Below are 15310 nucleotides of genomic sequence, written 5' to 3'. Positions count from 1 at the left end.
TGAAGTCAATCACATGCAATTATATTCATACAAGAAAGCAACATATAATTATCCACTTTCTCGATGAAGTTGTATTTTATTTTACTCTAAAAAATGACATGAGGGAATGACAACTGCAAAAAATTTTACCTGGTTTGATTCATTCAAATTTATTCCACAGCAAAGCTTCTTTAAGTTGAAGATGGAAAGATACTGCAATTTTGTTCTATGATGCCAGTTGTTAACTGCTGAAGTTTTTATTAAAATATTTTTATTCTAAGAAGAGTGCAGGTGATAAGAACATTGTTGTGAGGGAATGATGCGAAACACTAGGGAGAATGTTTAAAATAGTGCTGTGTTAATATTTTTATCAGAATTTAAATTTAAAATTGATTTTCTGAATTCTATATTTCAATATTCTGAAATAAAAAACACGAATTTGTAAAAAAAAAAAATTTATTTCAGAAACAATTTTTTTCTTTTTTTAAATCATCAGTGGGGACAAGTGAGGGAATGACATATTGGTATATTTTAATTACCTAAAATAAATAAAAAATAAAAATTGATAATTTTATTTTTAATCTTTTGTTAGCCTGCATTCTGAAGGACACTTTCCCAGAATTTTTTTTTTTCGTAAGTTGTAAAACAAACATAAAATATACTGGGGACATGAAAATGACTGTTTTTGTGAGAATGATCCATATATAGATTTTACAAGAACCATTTGCCAAACTTTGTAATGAGTACACAAGCCTGCGTATGTGAGTGTAGCAATAAAGAAATATAAATAAATAGCTTGGTTAGGGGGAATTTGAACCTGCTACCTCTACGCTTCCATTTCAAGACGTTGGGACAGCTCTGATGTAGTAATTTTATTTACTTTAATGTAGTATTCATTTAATGACAGTTAAGCTACTGATTTAGCTCAGCCTTGTTCAGGTATTTGTACATTTACAAATGCGTATTTTCTTACAATTTTAAATCTTGGTAGATGTTAAATTACAGCTTACATAGGAAAAAAACCCACCGATGAGAAACAAAGTTAACGAGTTAATTATTGCACCGTTACTACTGACTTTTGCTTAAAATGACCTAATTTTGAAGTATTTTCTGCCAAACAGCTTGGTAATAAAAACCCTATTTTATTGTTAATTTTACCAAAATGTTATTACCAAAGATCTTTGGTAAAAATTACTTTTTTTTGGTGTTTCCATATAGCTAGAAACAGTAAATTTAACCCTATTCTAGTAGTTTTGACCCTACTTTTTTTCTTAGAGCAATAATTGACTTCAATATGACCAAATAATAGAATGGCGTATGAATGGCAATGCGCTACATTACCAAAGCATTTTGATAAAAACTATCTGCTTTTCGTTGCTCCCAGAGAAACACGATTAATTTGACTATATTCTAGTAGTTTTGACCATACATTTTTTCTCAGTGTAGAAGCTAAAAATTATAAAATTTTCAGACTGAATATCCACATAAAAATAGTTTTTTTTTCAAAAAAAAAAAGTTTGAAATGTTTCTTTTAAAGAAACTTCGCTAATCATTTCTTAATTGAAGAATATACAAACAATTTAAGATTTAAACTAAAACAACTATTTTGCTTGTCTTTAATAAACCTAAAATAAGAAATACTAGTATGGTAATGTTCTACTAGACAAATAAGTGCACATTATGCATTTCAGTAAATTCGTACTATCAAATTTATATTCATATATCATTCATAGTTAAACTTTAAAAAAAATCTCCCTTGAAACAAAATAAATAAGTCTTTATTTCACCAAAAACAGTTTTTTTACTGTACCAAATGAATTAAAATCAGTCATATTGTTTTGCGCAAAATTACAATGTTATATAAAGCATAATTAAAAAAAATTATTTCATTATAGGAATTTTAAAAACTACAATTTTTCATATTTTTCCATTTTTCCGTAAACCAATAGTGAAATTTTGAATTTTGAAACAATTAATTAATTTCCTCCTCCAAATAAAATTGAATTAGCGATAACTTTATTTTATTCTTGTATTCATACGTATTTTTGTTCCAAGAGTTTGATTTTACTACCATTCCTTATTTGTGAATTTGAAAAAAGAAATTTAAAAGAAAAATCAATAAGCAGAAAAACACTATGTTTTGCCACATATGTATCTAATTATAAGAGTAAATTACCCAGATTGTATATACACAACTTTAATTTATTGTTTATTAAGGATTTTGCATTTCAGTAATCAACTTGCAAACCATGCTTTATAAAACACGTGATTAAAGCCAATTTTTTTTAAGTATCAGCTATCTAAATAATCCGATTGTGGTGCATTCTGAATTACTTTTTTTAATTATTTTTGATAAACTCAAATGATTCTATAATTTTAAAACAAACTTCAAATATAGTTTAAAAAAATCGCCATAAATATTTCCCCCAATTTTAACAAATTTTAAAAAACGTGCATTTCCCGTAAAAAGCCTATAAGGAAGTTTATTAGCTTCTATAAGAATCTGAATGCTGCATTAAATAAATAATCCAAAGAAACTAAAGCAGTAAAATCAAAATATAAAAATAGGATATAAAAGTTCAAGCGCTGAAAAACAGGTGCTCATTTTCAAGACATGCCAGACATGAATGAGAATAAACAGAAGTTAGGTATTAGAAAATGAAAAGTTGCCAATGAAAAATGGAAAAATAAATGTGAAAGCAAAACTTAAAAAAAAACACGAAAGCCGGGAGAAAAAAAAAGATTAAAAACAGAACAGGAAAAAAGCCACTACTCATTACATCTAAATAGCACATGGAAATGCATTTTACCCTGATTCGGCCTTCTCGGCCACTGACATTCTTCTTGTTCTGTTTTTCATATATTTTTCGTCCCGCAGTGGAATGATCGTAAGACACGGTTCCCTGTAGAATACCGAAGTCAAGCATCGCTGACTGCGGTCAGAAAGTGGGTGGTTGGCCACCTTGATTTGCCAACTTAGGGACCGAGGGTGCACGGTATTGGTCCTCGTTAAACTGTTTTACCGTAAAGTGCTCGAATTCACTCACCTGTCGACGGGCTACCTGAGCCATCCCCTCTGCAGGGATTCAAAATTGTGATGGCATGTCTTCGGATCATCATCGGGGTGTTTCCCAGACCGTCGCCAATAACTCAAAGTGCAGCTTTAGTGTGACCTAAATTAAATACCTACCGACCTCATCTCTTTTTCTCTCTCGGCTTCTGTGGCTTTTCTAGTTTTGTTTCTCTCCTTTGTTTTTCCATTCTTCGTTGGCAACTTTTTGTTTTATATTTAAAATCGCTTTAGTTTCTTCTCCTTCACGTCTGGCAAGTTCCTGAAAATAAGCGTTGGTTTTTTGAGCACTTAGAACATATTTTTTTCTAATTATATAATTTTTTAAGAAAATGAAGTTTTTAATCAGGTAATAAGCCGAATGCTACATATTACCTAATTTAAAACTAAAACAACTGATAGTAGTGGTATATGCATACATTTGAAAACATGGTTTCTTTCTTTTCCTTCAAAAGGAAAAAAAAGAAAACTTCTAGCAATTACACTATTTAACTAGCCTCAAATTTAAAACCTAAATGTATACACCATAAAAATAATACTTTGTACATATGCGCAAAAAAAAATACGAAAGGTGAACAAAAAATTATAGTAATTATAATATAATATACTTTTGGTTTAGTGAAAACTTGTTAGATATAGTTAAAATTCGAATTAATTCTGAACACAAGCTAATAAATGCCCGTCTAAAGAAATCTTAATAATACTTGTCTTTGGCCTCAAATAAAGTTTTCTATAGTTATGAGTAGTGCGTTTCCCCACCCACACCGAATTAGAAGGATTAGGCAGAATAATGAAGGAGTAAGACAGTAACCCAATCACCATATGATTAACTTCCTGCCTTGAGTACCATCTCATCTACATATTACCTTATTACTTCCAACTTTCCAGCAGAAAAGCAAGCACACCTTATTAGTTATTTGAGGCTCCTTGTTGTATCTTCCTCAGCTAGGTTAACCATAGTTTCAGAGTTGACAAAACTGCCACAAGAGCAACTTTCTTATACACAATACTGTTTGTGGAATTAACTTGTTAGAAGTTTAGAATAGGAAATTTAGTGTAAAGAGTTTTGTTTTCTTTGGCTTGAAGGTTTTCTATTGCGCATATTATTATACGTTATATATAAGTTTTAAATTCGAGTCTTGTTAACCTTTCATAGCCTTGATAGCCATTTGTTTAACTGGTAAAATGCTTTTCACAGTTTCTTTTTCTAAATTTAATAAAAAAAAATTAATTAGGATTGTTTATATATACAAATATCAATTTAAAGGAGAGGAGTAAGCTTGAAATTTATTGTCTTTTGAGTTTGTAGGGGTGGGAGACTATATAGGGAAATATTTGGGGGAGTATAGCATTTTGTGTCTGATAATTAATATATGAAGAGAAAAAATTTTATTGAAATTTCATTGAATTTGTCCTGATATTGTTACTTTAAAATAAGAGTAATTATCTACGTGGGACATTTTTTTCCAACCTCCGTTGGATCATAGAAAAAAAACACAAAAGTGAATAACAAAATGAATGTATCATCAAACTATAAGTACTGATGTGATTTTTGTACACAAAAAAATAGAAGGAAAGAATAGGAGGTTTTAGGCATACGGCTGAGATCTGATAATTATTATTTATTTATTTAATAATTAGTAATATTATTCAAAACTATATAAAAATATCAATAACATAATTACTATAGCTCCCTTCACGAATATTTGAGTGTCTTGATTATTGGTAGTATTTTAATTGGCTTGCAAAAGTTTTAATCGGTTTTCTTTTCGATTTTTACATTAGCTAGACTAAAAGCCATCCCTTTTAATCTGAACACCAATTCACCAGACCAAATATTACATCGATGAAAAAGTTGTTTTAAACTAATTATAGGTGTGGAGGCTTTGACTTGAGAAAAATCTGACAACCATGATTGTTCCTTCACATTTTGCGGTAAAACCGGAATAAACTGATAAGCTCGGTGAGGTAAAATGGTTTCTCACTGTTCCATTACAGAGATCCAAGTTTTCAGATAATAAGAAGCATAAATGCCCCTGGCTATTTTCATTGATGAACTTTAAAGAACTTTTTACTGGATGCCCAAAACAAATCCAAATGGAAAACGCGTCGACTAGTAGGAAGGGTGTTCTTAAATATTGTGTACTAATAAATTTATTTCCCTTTTATCTATTTTCTTTTTTATTTTCCAATAAATATTTTCCCCGAGTTTATTTATGTTTAACAATAAATTAGATTCATTTTTAACAATTAATTAGATTCATTTTTTAACATGAAATTAGATTCATTTTTTAACATGAAATTTATGAATCCTTAAGAGAAAGAGAAAGCAATCAAGTGATAAGAAGTAAATATTTCTCTATCATTAATAATAATGTCATAATGAGGAATAGCAATGTTTAGGCAAAGAATATGGTTTGTTGCATACAGGAGAGAAATAATCTAAAATCATCAAAAAGTAATAACGATGAACATGGCCATCTCCTTGAAAGTAATACAGTAAATATGGCTATTGAAGGGAATAAATATTTCAAAATATATCGTATTTTTCTTTTATATCTAAGTTTTCATATGAAATTTTTATTTTTAAATATAATTAAAAATCCTATTTATTTAAAAAAGAAATGATAAATTTTCTCATTTAAAAACATAGCTGCAATCAGTGTAAAATTTTTCAATCAGCACCTAATTTTTTTTTTTATCAATATTTAAAAAGATGTCTAAAACAGGAATTTTGTACAAATGGAATTTAAAAATCTTGAATTAATATTTTAGAATAATTTAGTTAAAATTCAAAAAATTTATTGATTGAATTTTCCTTAATCATTGATATGAAATAAAAGTAAGTTAGAAATAATTTTATACAAATGTTTATTCTTAAAACGAAAGATGTATGCAATGGTAATCTCCATTATTAGATCATTGTTACGACGAAGACCATTTTTTATTTTTGCACAACTATCATTGACAGCCGACAAAATTCTTAGTTTACGACTAATAATGTTCAACTCCGTAGCCTTGTAATTTTGAACCCAATCCAGAAGACAAGGGAACTCCTGGATCAATATTAGGAGAAATTTGCCTTCATATAGCACTTTTTCATGGAACTAACCTCATTTGCGTTACATGGAGAGGAACAACCACAAAAACCTCCTGTGTTGCCCTGACGGCAAAGGGACCTAACCCATGATTCGTCTACCACTGAGGATCCGTCAGAACTGTGGTCAGTGCAAGCTGGATGCGGAATTCATATTGACCAGCTATCGCTGGGATCCGAACCAGGTTCACCTCATCGGAAGGCAAAAGCCCTATCCCCTGACTACGAAGACCATTGTTATTAGAACATTGCTATAGCAAAAGATCAATTTTATGGCACTAGCAATTCTTAATTAATAAATTTTATTCTGCCTACCATAATATTAGTCTTTCATATTATAGAATTAACATATCATAATATTCTTCAGTACTATATTTATAATGTTTTAAAAAAATTAGATTATTTATAACTTATATTATTCACATATATGGTTATTACACTTCAATATGGTTATTCGGTTATTATACACTTTTTCAGAATTCTTTATTCTACTGAGAAGTGATAAATAAATAAAAAATAGACAGACAATGTTCATTCTACAGTAATCTTTGTCCATTTTGAAAAGTAATATATTTATTAAGCAACATTATGATTAAACTAATATCAGTAATTTATATTATAAAAATTTATATATTTTATACTAGTTATTATTTCAATTTTTGACTTCTCCAAACAAAATTTTTTAATTATTTTTATATTATAAAAATTTTCCTTTTTTGATATTGAATTTTTAAATATTTTTTAATATTAAAAAAAAATTTTCTTTTTAAATATTTTGTAATTTTCACATATTATTCATTTTAATATTATTTAATTTTTTTACAATTTGTAATTTTTTTTATTAATGAGCTCTTTTGTGTTCATTCTGGCTCTAAAAACGCATATGGATAAGCATGATGTCTTATAAAAAATTTCTTAGACTCTAATTGTCGATCCTGTCATATCACTTGTTTAAATAAATCACTTAACTTGGAATTTTTTGGATCCCTTGATTTTTTGGTTTTGGACAGATGCATTAGTTTTGGTCCGCTGTTTCATCTGAGAATTCCTTATTTTTAATATAACTTCTTGAATTCTAGCTGTTATCAAATATTTCGGTTTGGTCTTATTATATCAGTGATATACTTAATTTTTTATCTGCTCTCTTAATTTTGAAAACGTATTCTACTTTTAGTACGGTCCTTTACTTTTTGTATGGTCACTTAATTTTGGTTATATTATCTATTTAGATTATTTAAGCCTTTTGGATCAGCTTAGTTTTTAATATTATTATTTAATTTTTGTTTTTTGATTTTTTTATGAATCTTACTTTTGGTTAATGCTTCGATTCATAAAGCTTGGATTATTGATCACAGTTATCTTAAGCAGTATGTGAAAACAAAACAGTTTTTCGTGTAATTATTTTTTTCATTTTAATCCGTCAGCACTGTGGTCGGTGCAAGCAGTATGTGGAATTCATATTGGCCAGCTATCCCTGGGATTCGAACCCGGTTCACCTCATCGAAAGGCGAATGCTCTTTCCACTGACTACAAAAACCATTGTTATTAGAACATTTCTTCAGAAAATAGTCAATTTTATAACACTAGCAATTCTTAATTAATAAAAAAATTTCTCAAATAATACTATTAATAATAATTTAAGTTTAAAAGAAAAGATAGAGTGAATGAAATGCAGTTTTGAAAAGATTAACTGCTTTTAACTGCCTTTAGAAGAATTTTATCACTAAATAAAATGTTAAAAAAAAGTACCTACGGTACAGAACTTTTTGCCTTTTAGTAAATCTATTAGAAGATAGTTTCAAGTCTGCTTACTATATCTTAGCTTTATTTTATTCAGAAAGTATCATCTGAAATAATACTAATAAATACACTCATTATATACCTGAACCATACAAATTTGATACTACTATCATACATAATCATTGTTGCACTGAGAAAAAAAAAAGTATGATCAAAACTACCAGAATATCATAACATTTTCCACGATTTTGGCTCTATGGAAACACCGAAGAGCACAGTAAATTTTTTCAAAGTGTATTGGAAAGGATTTTGGCAAAATTAACAATAAACTATCGCTCATAGGCTGCAATAGTGGCACAACTCAAAATATCATGTTTTGAGATAAGTGGGTTTAAAGTTTTCATTGCTAAGGAAAATGCATAAGAAATGCTTTAGTTTGCTTAAGCGAGGATTACCTTCAAGTTGAATAATGAGTTGTGCTAGTATTGCTGCTGAAAAGAACGTGTATTTTCATATTTACACCTGTTCTTAGTCCAAAACACGTGTCTTTTTAGTTGTGCCACAATTGCAGCTCATGAGTGACATGTTTTTACAATATGTGATAACATTCGGTAAATGTTGTAGAATTCGGTAATTTTATCATGATACCTTAGAGCATGGCATAAGAATCATTTATTCGGTAAAATTTACTTTTCAGTTTCATGTATTTTACTAAATCTTTGTTAATAACATCCTTAATTCTGAAAAACATAATTTCCGATGAATCGATATGTTTTGAATGATAAAATTATCAAATGAAGAGTATAAGTATTCTATATTTTAGTTTTTAAAACCAGAATTATGCTGTTTTTTTCTCACCAGAAATGCTATTACCATCGAGTACATTAAATTACTAAAAATTTTTACTTGATATCAACGGTAATAGTGAAACGAAATTTGATTATGTTTCCTGAAATAAAATGTCTAAATGTGTTTCTGTGGTTTTTGCCTTATGTTATCAAATCCAGCTCTGTTTTTTCGTCGTAACACATTCATTGTAATATATAGGCCTTAATTTATAATCTCTCTGTTTTTAGAATTAACCTTTTACCGTTTTATCTCGCCTTTTTTATCGTTTAAGTAGAAAAAAATCTAAAATTTGCCAATGCCAGTTTCCTTTTTCTTCAAAGTTTGCTAGATTAAACTATAGTACTATCCATTTCCTTAATAAATTGCTTTGTTTACTCTTAAAACAGTTGATAGCCACACCAAAATTAAGCCACTTCCGCATAAATTTTGTTTAAATATATTCAAATTGCAGTCGATGGCGCGTAGGCTATATCAATAAAAATTTCTCGATTCTCAAATGATAGTGCTATATCATGTCATAGGCAATATGAGAAGTTGCAAATTAGTATTTGATTCAGAGCCGTATCGTGTAAACTGATCCAGGAAAACCGCAACAAACTTTAGATATTCCATAAGCAAACAGACATCATTCTCATTGTTTCAATAGCAAAGTATGTGAAGAGGATAATTATTTTCCTTTATAGTGTCCAACTAAGCATTTGGAGGAATTCGAAAAGCGTCATTTTTGTGATTAAGACACAGCCAATAGGTTTCTTAAGACCTTTTGCTTGCGTCGCCTTTTACAATTTATGAGCATTTATACCCTTCTTGGGCATGTTAATCGGTAAGCCTAGGGCCATTGTTTTGAGAAACTTGAGTGCCGGGATCTCCAGAAATGCTTTAATCGATGACTAGTGTCACTAGAGGACAACTTCTCTTGGATTTCCCCCAAAAGACTCTAGCGTCATTTAACAGATCGTCAAATTCTACGAAGATAATTTATTTAAGCATATTCTTCAATATTTCATTCGTTATTTTGTACTTAACAATTGAAACTGGCTTTAATAATTTAGTTAAGGTGCTTCCTTCAATTTCTAATATGCATTCCAAATTTAATTTTTAAAGATATTTTCAAAGTATATGTAATTATATTAGACGTACAGATCAGATAGAGAATCTAATCCTCTTTATGTGTATACAAGTCTTAAACAAAATCTTTTAAAAATTTAAAAACCATAACAAGTATTTAAGAAGCGTTAGTTCTGAGTTATAAAATTCACAAAATTCAAAATCAAACTCACAATATATATATTATATGCCTATATNTTGTTTCCGTTACAACAAAATATATATATATATATATATATGTATAGTATTTTTGTAATTAATTATAATTCTTTAATAAGAAGAACCATGTTCGAAATTGTTTTATTTTTAATTCATTTATATTTGTAGCATTAATTAATATTAAAAAGAAAACAATTTAAAAGAAAGAAATATAATTTTAATATCACATCACAATTTAAATAAATTGAAAGTCGTGTTTAAATTCCGAGAATTTTTCCGTTACTTTATTTTCAAAAACTCAAAGCAATGCAAACTAAATTTTTAAAGGAGATAAAAAAAATCATGTAACTGCATTCTTAAATAGATCAGTAAAGATTTATTCCTTTTGGATTTGGTAAAAATTCTATGAATTTCGAGAGTTAACTATGAATTTTGAGGGTAAACTGAAAATCACTTTCCATAGAAATTAAAATTATAAGAAACTTCAACAATACGAATTCTCAAAAATATGTTTTAAATACATTAACTGAATGCAAATTAATTAATAATTAAATAGTTGTACTACTCTTCTTCTAGGCTTTTTAAGAAAGTACATTTGAGTGAACTTGAAAATAAAAATGGATGCATTTAGGGGCATCAAAATACGAATTAACTGAAAATGCTATACTCTAAAATGAATCGTTGTGACAACATTCAGAATAAAATTACTCATACGTCAATTTGGGTTTATTATTATTTGCTGTTAGCTTTAAAAGTCCTTTAAGCTAACTGCTGTTAGCTAAAGGTATAAGAAAAGTTTCAACAACTTTTTTTAAATATTACTAAAAAATTTGAAAAAAAAACTGGTTTATTTGTTTTATTTTGTATAAAAACTTATAAAACTAGCGAAAAAAAATTATTGTTACTATTTTTCTAAAAACGGTATTTTTTTGCATATAAGGTAAACACTATAAAAAATCCTATAGCCTGAAAGAAGATACTCATTTGGAGATTTGATTTACAAGGCTATTAACTATGTTTTGAACCATTATCTTAAAAGTGTGGAAAATTTTAAAAATTTTCCTCACTTATCTTTGAGAAAAAACACTCGTAAAAAATGAAATTCTACTTTTTTCCCTTAGTCTTTAGTTCAAAGAATACATGCAATATTCATAAACACTCATTAAAAATTTCAATTATTTTAAAAACAACATGAGATATCGTGTCTAAGGTGGTGAAAAATGTGAAAATATCTGATTTTGAGATAGTTGCATTCAAAGACTTAAAATCGTTAGCCTATCCAGTATTATCACCGTGCACAAAGCCTGAGATAACTTTGTTAATAATTGGAATACAAACAAATGTGAAGTATTTTTAGAAAGATAAAAGTACAGGGATTCTAAATTTATAATAAACTCAATTTCGAACATTTTGCTCAAAATCATGCTTTTGCACTATTTAATCAGATACCTTAACCATGAATCATGTTTAGTCAGATATCTTAAACTATTTCTAAAGCTAAAATTACGAGTTTTTTCCATTTATTATTTCTACTTTTACTCTTTTTTCAAAAAATTATAGATTATAGTACAAAATATGGTTTTAAATTTCCTAAAGAAAAACTATTGGAATATATTTTAAGTATATAAATGGTAAATTTCCTGCTATTTGGTTACCCTTTCGATCTCTTAAGGCAAATTGTTTTTGAACTGAAAGAAACATGCTAAGAAACTTAGGTTAAATGTGGTAAAAACTACGAAAACAAGCATTATCTCTCATTCCAACTGAGATAAAAAAAGAACTTTTTTTCATATTGGGAAAGAGAAAAAATAGAAGTCTTAAAACTGAATTATTTGTATCTTAAGGAACTTTAGAAAATTCTCTGACCAAAAGAAGCTACTTCAAATTTACTATAAATAAATTTGTGTGAGCAAACTTTCAGATTCAAAGTTTTATGCAGTCTTCGGTCTGTATATTTTGATTTTTATTTGATTAAAATAAAAATAAAAATTGAATTAAGATGTCTTTCAAAGCAACAACATAGTTTTGTATACAATGCGTGAGACTAATTATTATTTATTATTTCATTTAATAATAGAAAAAAACTAATTGTAAGGTGTACAAATTTTAAATAGTTTTAAAAATTTAATTTAATATGGCAAAATACAAAATTTGAATGAAATCGGTCAAATGCTTTTTGAGAAATATAACTTTAAAAAAAAGTCATATATTTCCCTGACACCCTGAACACCATGAATAAATTTTGTTCTAATTATCAGATTTTCACTTACTAGAATTCAAACTTAGTGGTTCAAGGTGGTGATCTCAAACATGTTACTTAGTTAGTGAGACGTAGTTATGAAATCAGACACAAAGACGTACTTACTCTGTAAAAAAACATACCACTTTTTCACTACCGATTTGGATTTCTGGCATTCAAAATGTGGGGATAGCAGCAATCTGGAAAGTATAGTCCTAGTTTGGTCAGAAGAGCAACAGAAAGTTTAGAATCTTAGATGCTAATTTTAAATTTTACGTATTTCGAAACATTTCAAGAAATTTAGGTTAATTAAAAAAGCTTTGCACACAATTATAAAATTTGTTTATCTAAATAATATTTCATGCTAATAATTTTGATTAATTATTTTTATTATTTTATTATTTCATTTAATAATAGAAAAAAACTAATTATAAGGCATAAAAATTTTGAATAATTTTAAAAATTTAATTTAATATGGCAAAATACAAAATTTGAATGAAATCGGTCAAATACTTTTTGAGAAATATAACTTTAAAAAAAGTGATATGTTTAAAATTCGATTCTCTCTATTTTTTTTTGGATAAACGAATTATTTAATTGTGTGTAAAATGTTTTTCATTCGCTTAAATATTTCTCAAGATATCGCGAAATACGCAAAAGAGGGAAGTTAACACTGAGGGGTTCAAACTTTCTACCAATCTCTTCCCCAAACTATTCGGATCATACTTGAGAGCTACTCCCCATATTTTAAGGATCAGAAGTCCAAATTCGTAGAAAAAAAATTTATGTTTAGCCAGAGAAAGTCCATTTATGTGTCTGATTCCAGAACTTAAAATGTAGTCTGCCCTAACTAATTAGCGTGTTCGAGTTCTCCCCTTGGAACCATAAAGATTGAGTTCCAGAACGTGAAAATCCGATCATTAAATAAAACGCATTTCAGGGTGTTCTGTTTTTCTCCTTCTGCGCACAGCACATCTTTTAAAAGATTTTTGTTTCTTAAAGTTATATGTATTAATAACCAAAAGGTAAATGAAACTATAAAGAACATACTGCCAGGAAACTTATGCATGATTCTGTCCTTAGTCAATAATATTAGAAAACTATTATTTATTAGTATTTTTTTTTTCATTTTTGATGGTGAGTAAATAAAAATTTAAGATCCACCAAAACTCTTTCGAATGAGGCTTTATGTTTTTGTTATAAATCCATATAATGAGGCTTTTGTTTTGTTTATCCATAGCAAAACTGATATTAGTTAAAAGGATATAATATACATTAATTTAATATCTGTTATTCTATAACTCAGGTCATTGTAGGGTTTCATAATTAGTATCCTGACAGCTAATATTCCGACAAGTTTCCTAAGTTTGAATCTCTACAGCTATGAAATCATTATCCACAATATTATATATATATGATTCGTTTCAGATCTCCTCGCTCTCTCAGTCTATTTATGTCCCTGGAATTTTGATAAAATAGAATTGCTACAGTTCAGCTGTAGTTAAATTATAGCTTAGTCATTTCCAAGGCTTACATCCTTAGGGTCTAATCTTTCTTCAAATAATTCCATAATGATTATTTAAAACAAATACCTCGCGCGAACAATTTGAAAAAAGGATATGTTTATGAAAATGTTTTCTAAAATTTCCGTTTTATTTTTTCATTACTGTATTTTTATTTTTTTTTTAATAAAATAAACATGTCGAAGCCTGTTTAGAATGGGATATATAGGAAATATTACTGTTTGATAAGATTTTTCATTGGGCTGTGTCTAACCACTTGTATATTTACATTTCTTTAAATCAATTTCAGAAACTTTTATTATGTGACGCTAAAATAAACAGAAATTTATTCATCTTAGTAATATTGTTATTCATTATCGTGTTGTTATTTGGTAAATGTTGTCCATGCTTCCAAATACTGTACTATTTTGTGAAGGTTATATTTAAAATTGAACTACACTGTTAAAACTTTCTGCAGCTGTAATACCAGAAGAAAATATATTATAGGTGCAAAATAATATTTCTGAAGTTTTATCTCACTATATTTTGGTTCAACTTGAATGAAAATAACATCTCATTTAACACCTGATTATATTGCAACAAATTATCACTGTTCTATTAAACAGCGCTAAGTATAAACCACTTAAGCATTTATTAAATTAGGGAAGATCAATTTTCATAACTGATTTCTCAATTTCTTATTTTACTTTTCTTACATCACCTCAATCCTGAGCAGATATCAGAAACAAGAAAAAAATATTGTTTTTAAAGTACTATTTTATGGGAGCTCTAGTAATTAAATTAAAAAAGAATTGGTTTTGACATGAAAAATTCAATTAATTAATATAATATAATATATATAATATAATATATATATAATATAATATATANTAGAATAGAATAGAATAGAATAGAATAGAATAGAATAGAATAGAATAGAATAGAATAGAATAGAATAGAATAGAATAGAACAGAATAGAATAGAATAGAATAGAATAGAATAGAATAGAATAGAATGTAACACATAATTATAAAGTTATATAATTATTAAGTTTAAGGTGAAGTTATAGGTAAAATTGCTTCAGAAACACATTTTTGAGTTTTCATTAAAAAATGCATGTAATGTCAATTTAAATTGTAAGCCTAAAAAGAAAAAGAAAATGAAGTTTTTTGTGTGATAATGTGTGACAAATGTTACCTAGTAAAATAAATTTCAAAAATTTATGTACAAATTTCCCTTTATCTATTCATTAAACAAGAAATAAGGATATAAGTTAGAAGAAAACAATTGATTTAGCTGTTTTTTACTTGCATCTTCATTTATTATTCGTAAAATTTAGTACTTATAAACTTTAACAAATAACGATTACTGAATTTTTATTAATTTTCATGCAGATGGAATAATTATTTTAACTTCCTAAGAGATATTTTAATATAGTTAGTCACGAAAATGCAGCTAAAGAAAGTTTTTATTTTATTTTCCTAATATCTAATGTTCCTTTTTAATTTTCCTAATATCTAATGTTTAAAAATTGAAGCATAATGAATTACGAAATTTTCACTTAAAA

General features: G+C 27.6%; 1 long non-coding RNA gene across 1 annotated transcript in view; it reads left to right on the top strand.

Annotated features, from left to right (window-relative positions):
- Positions 1-15310, top strand: part of LOC139427060 (uncharacterized) — a 179220-nt gene that overhangs the window by 31351 nt on the left and 132559 nt on the right. The gene's annotated exons all lie outside the window — the stretch shown is intronic.

Source organism: Parasteatoda tepidariorum, chromosome X1 (genome assembly GCF_043381705.1).
Source record: "Parasteatoda tepidariorum isolate YZ-2023 chromosome X1, CAS_Ptep_4.0, whole genome shotgun sequence".
Classification (NCBI taxonomy): Eukaryota; Metazoa; Arthropoda; class Arachnida; order Araneae; family Theridiidae; genus Parasteatoda; species Parasteatoda tepidariorum.
The sequence above is the reverse complement of the archived record's forward strand: the minus strand, read 5'-3'. Positions and strand labels throughout refer to the sequence as shown.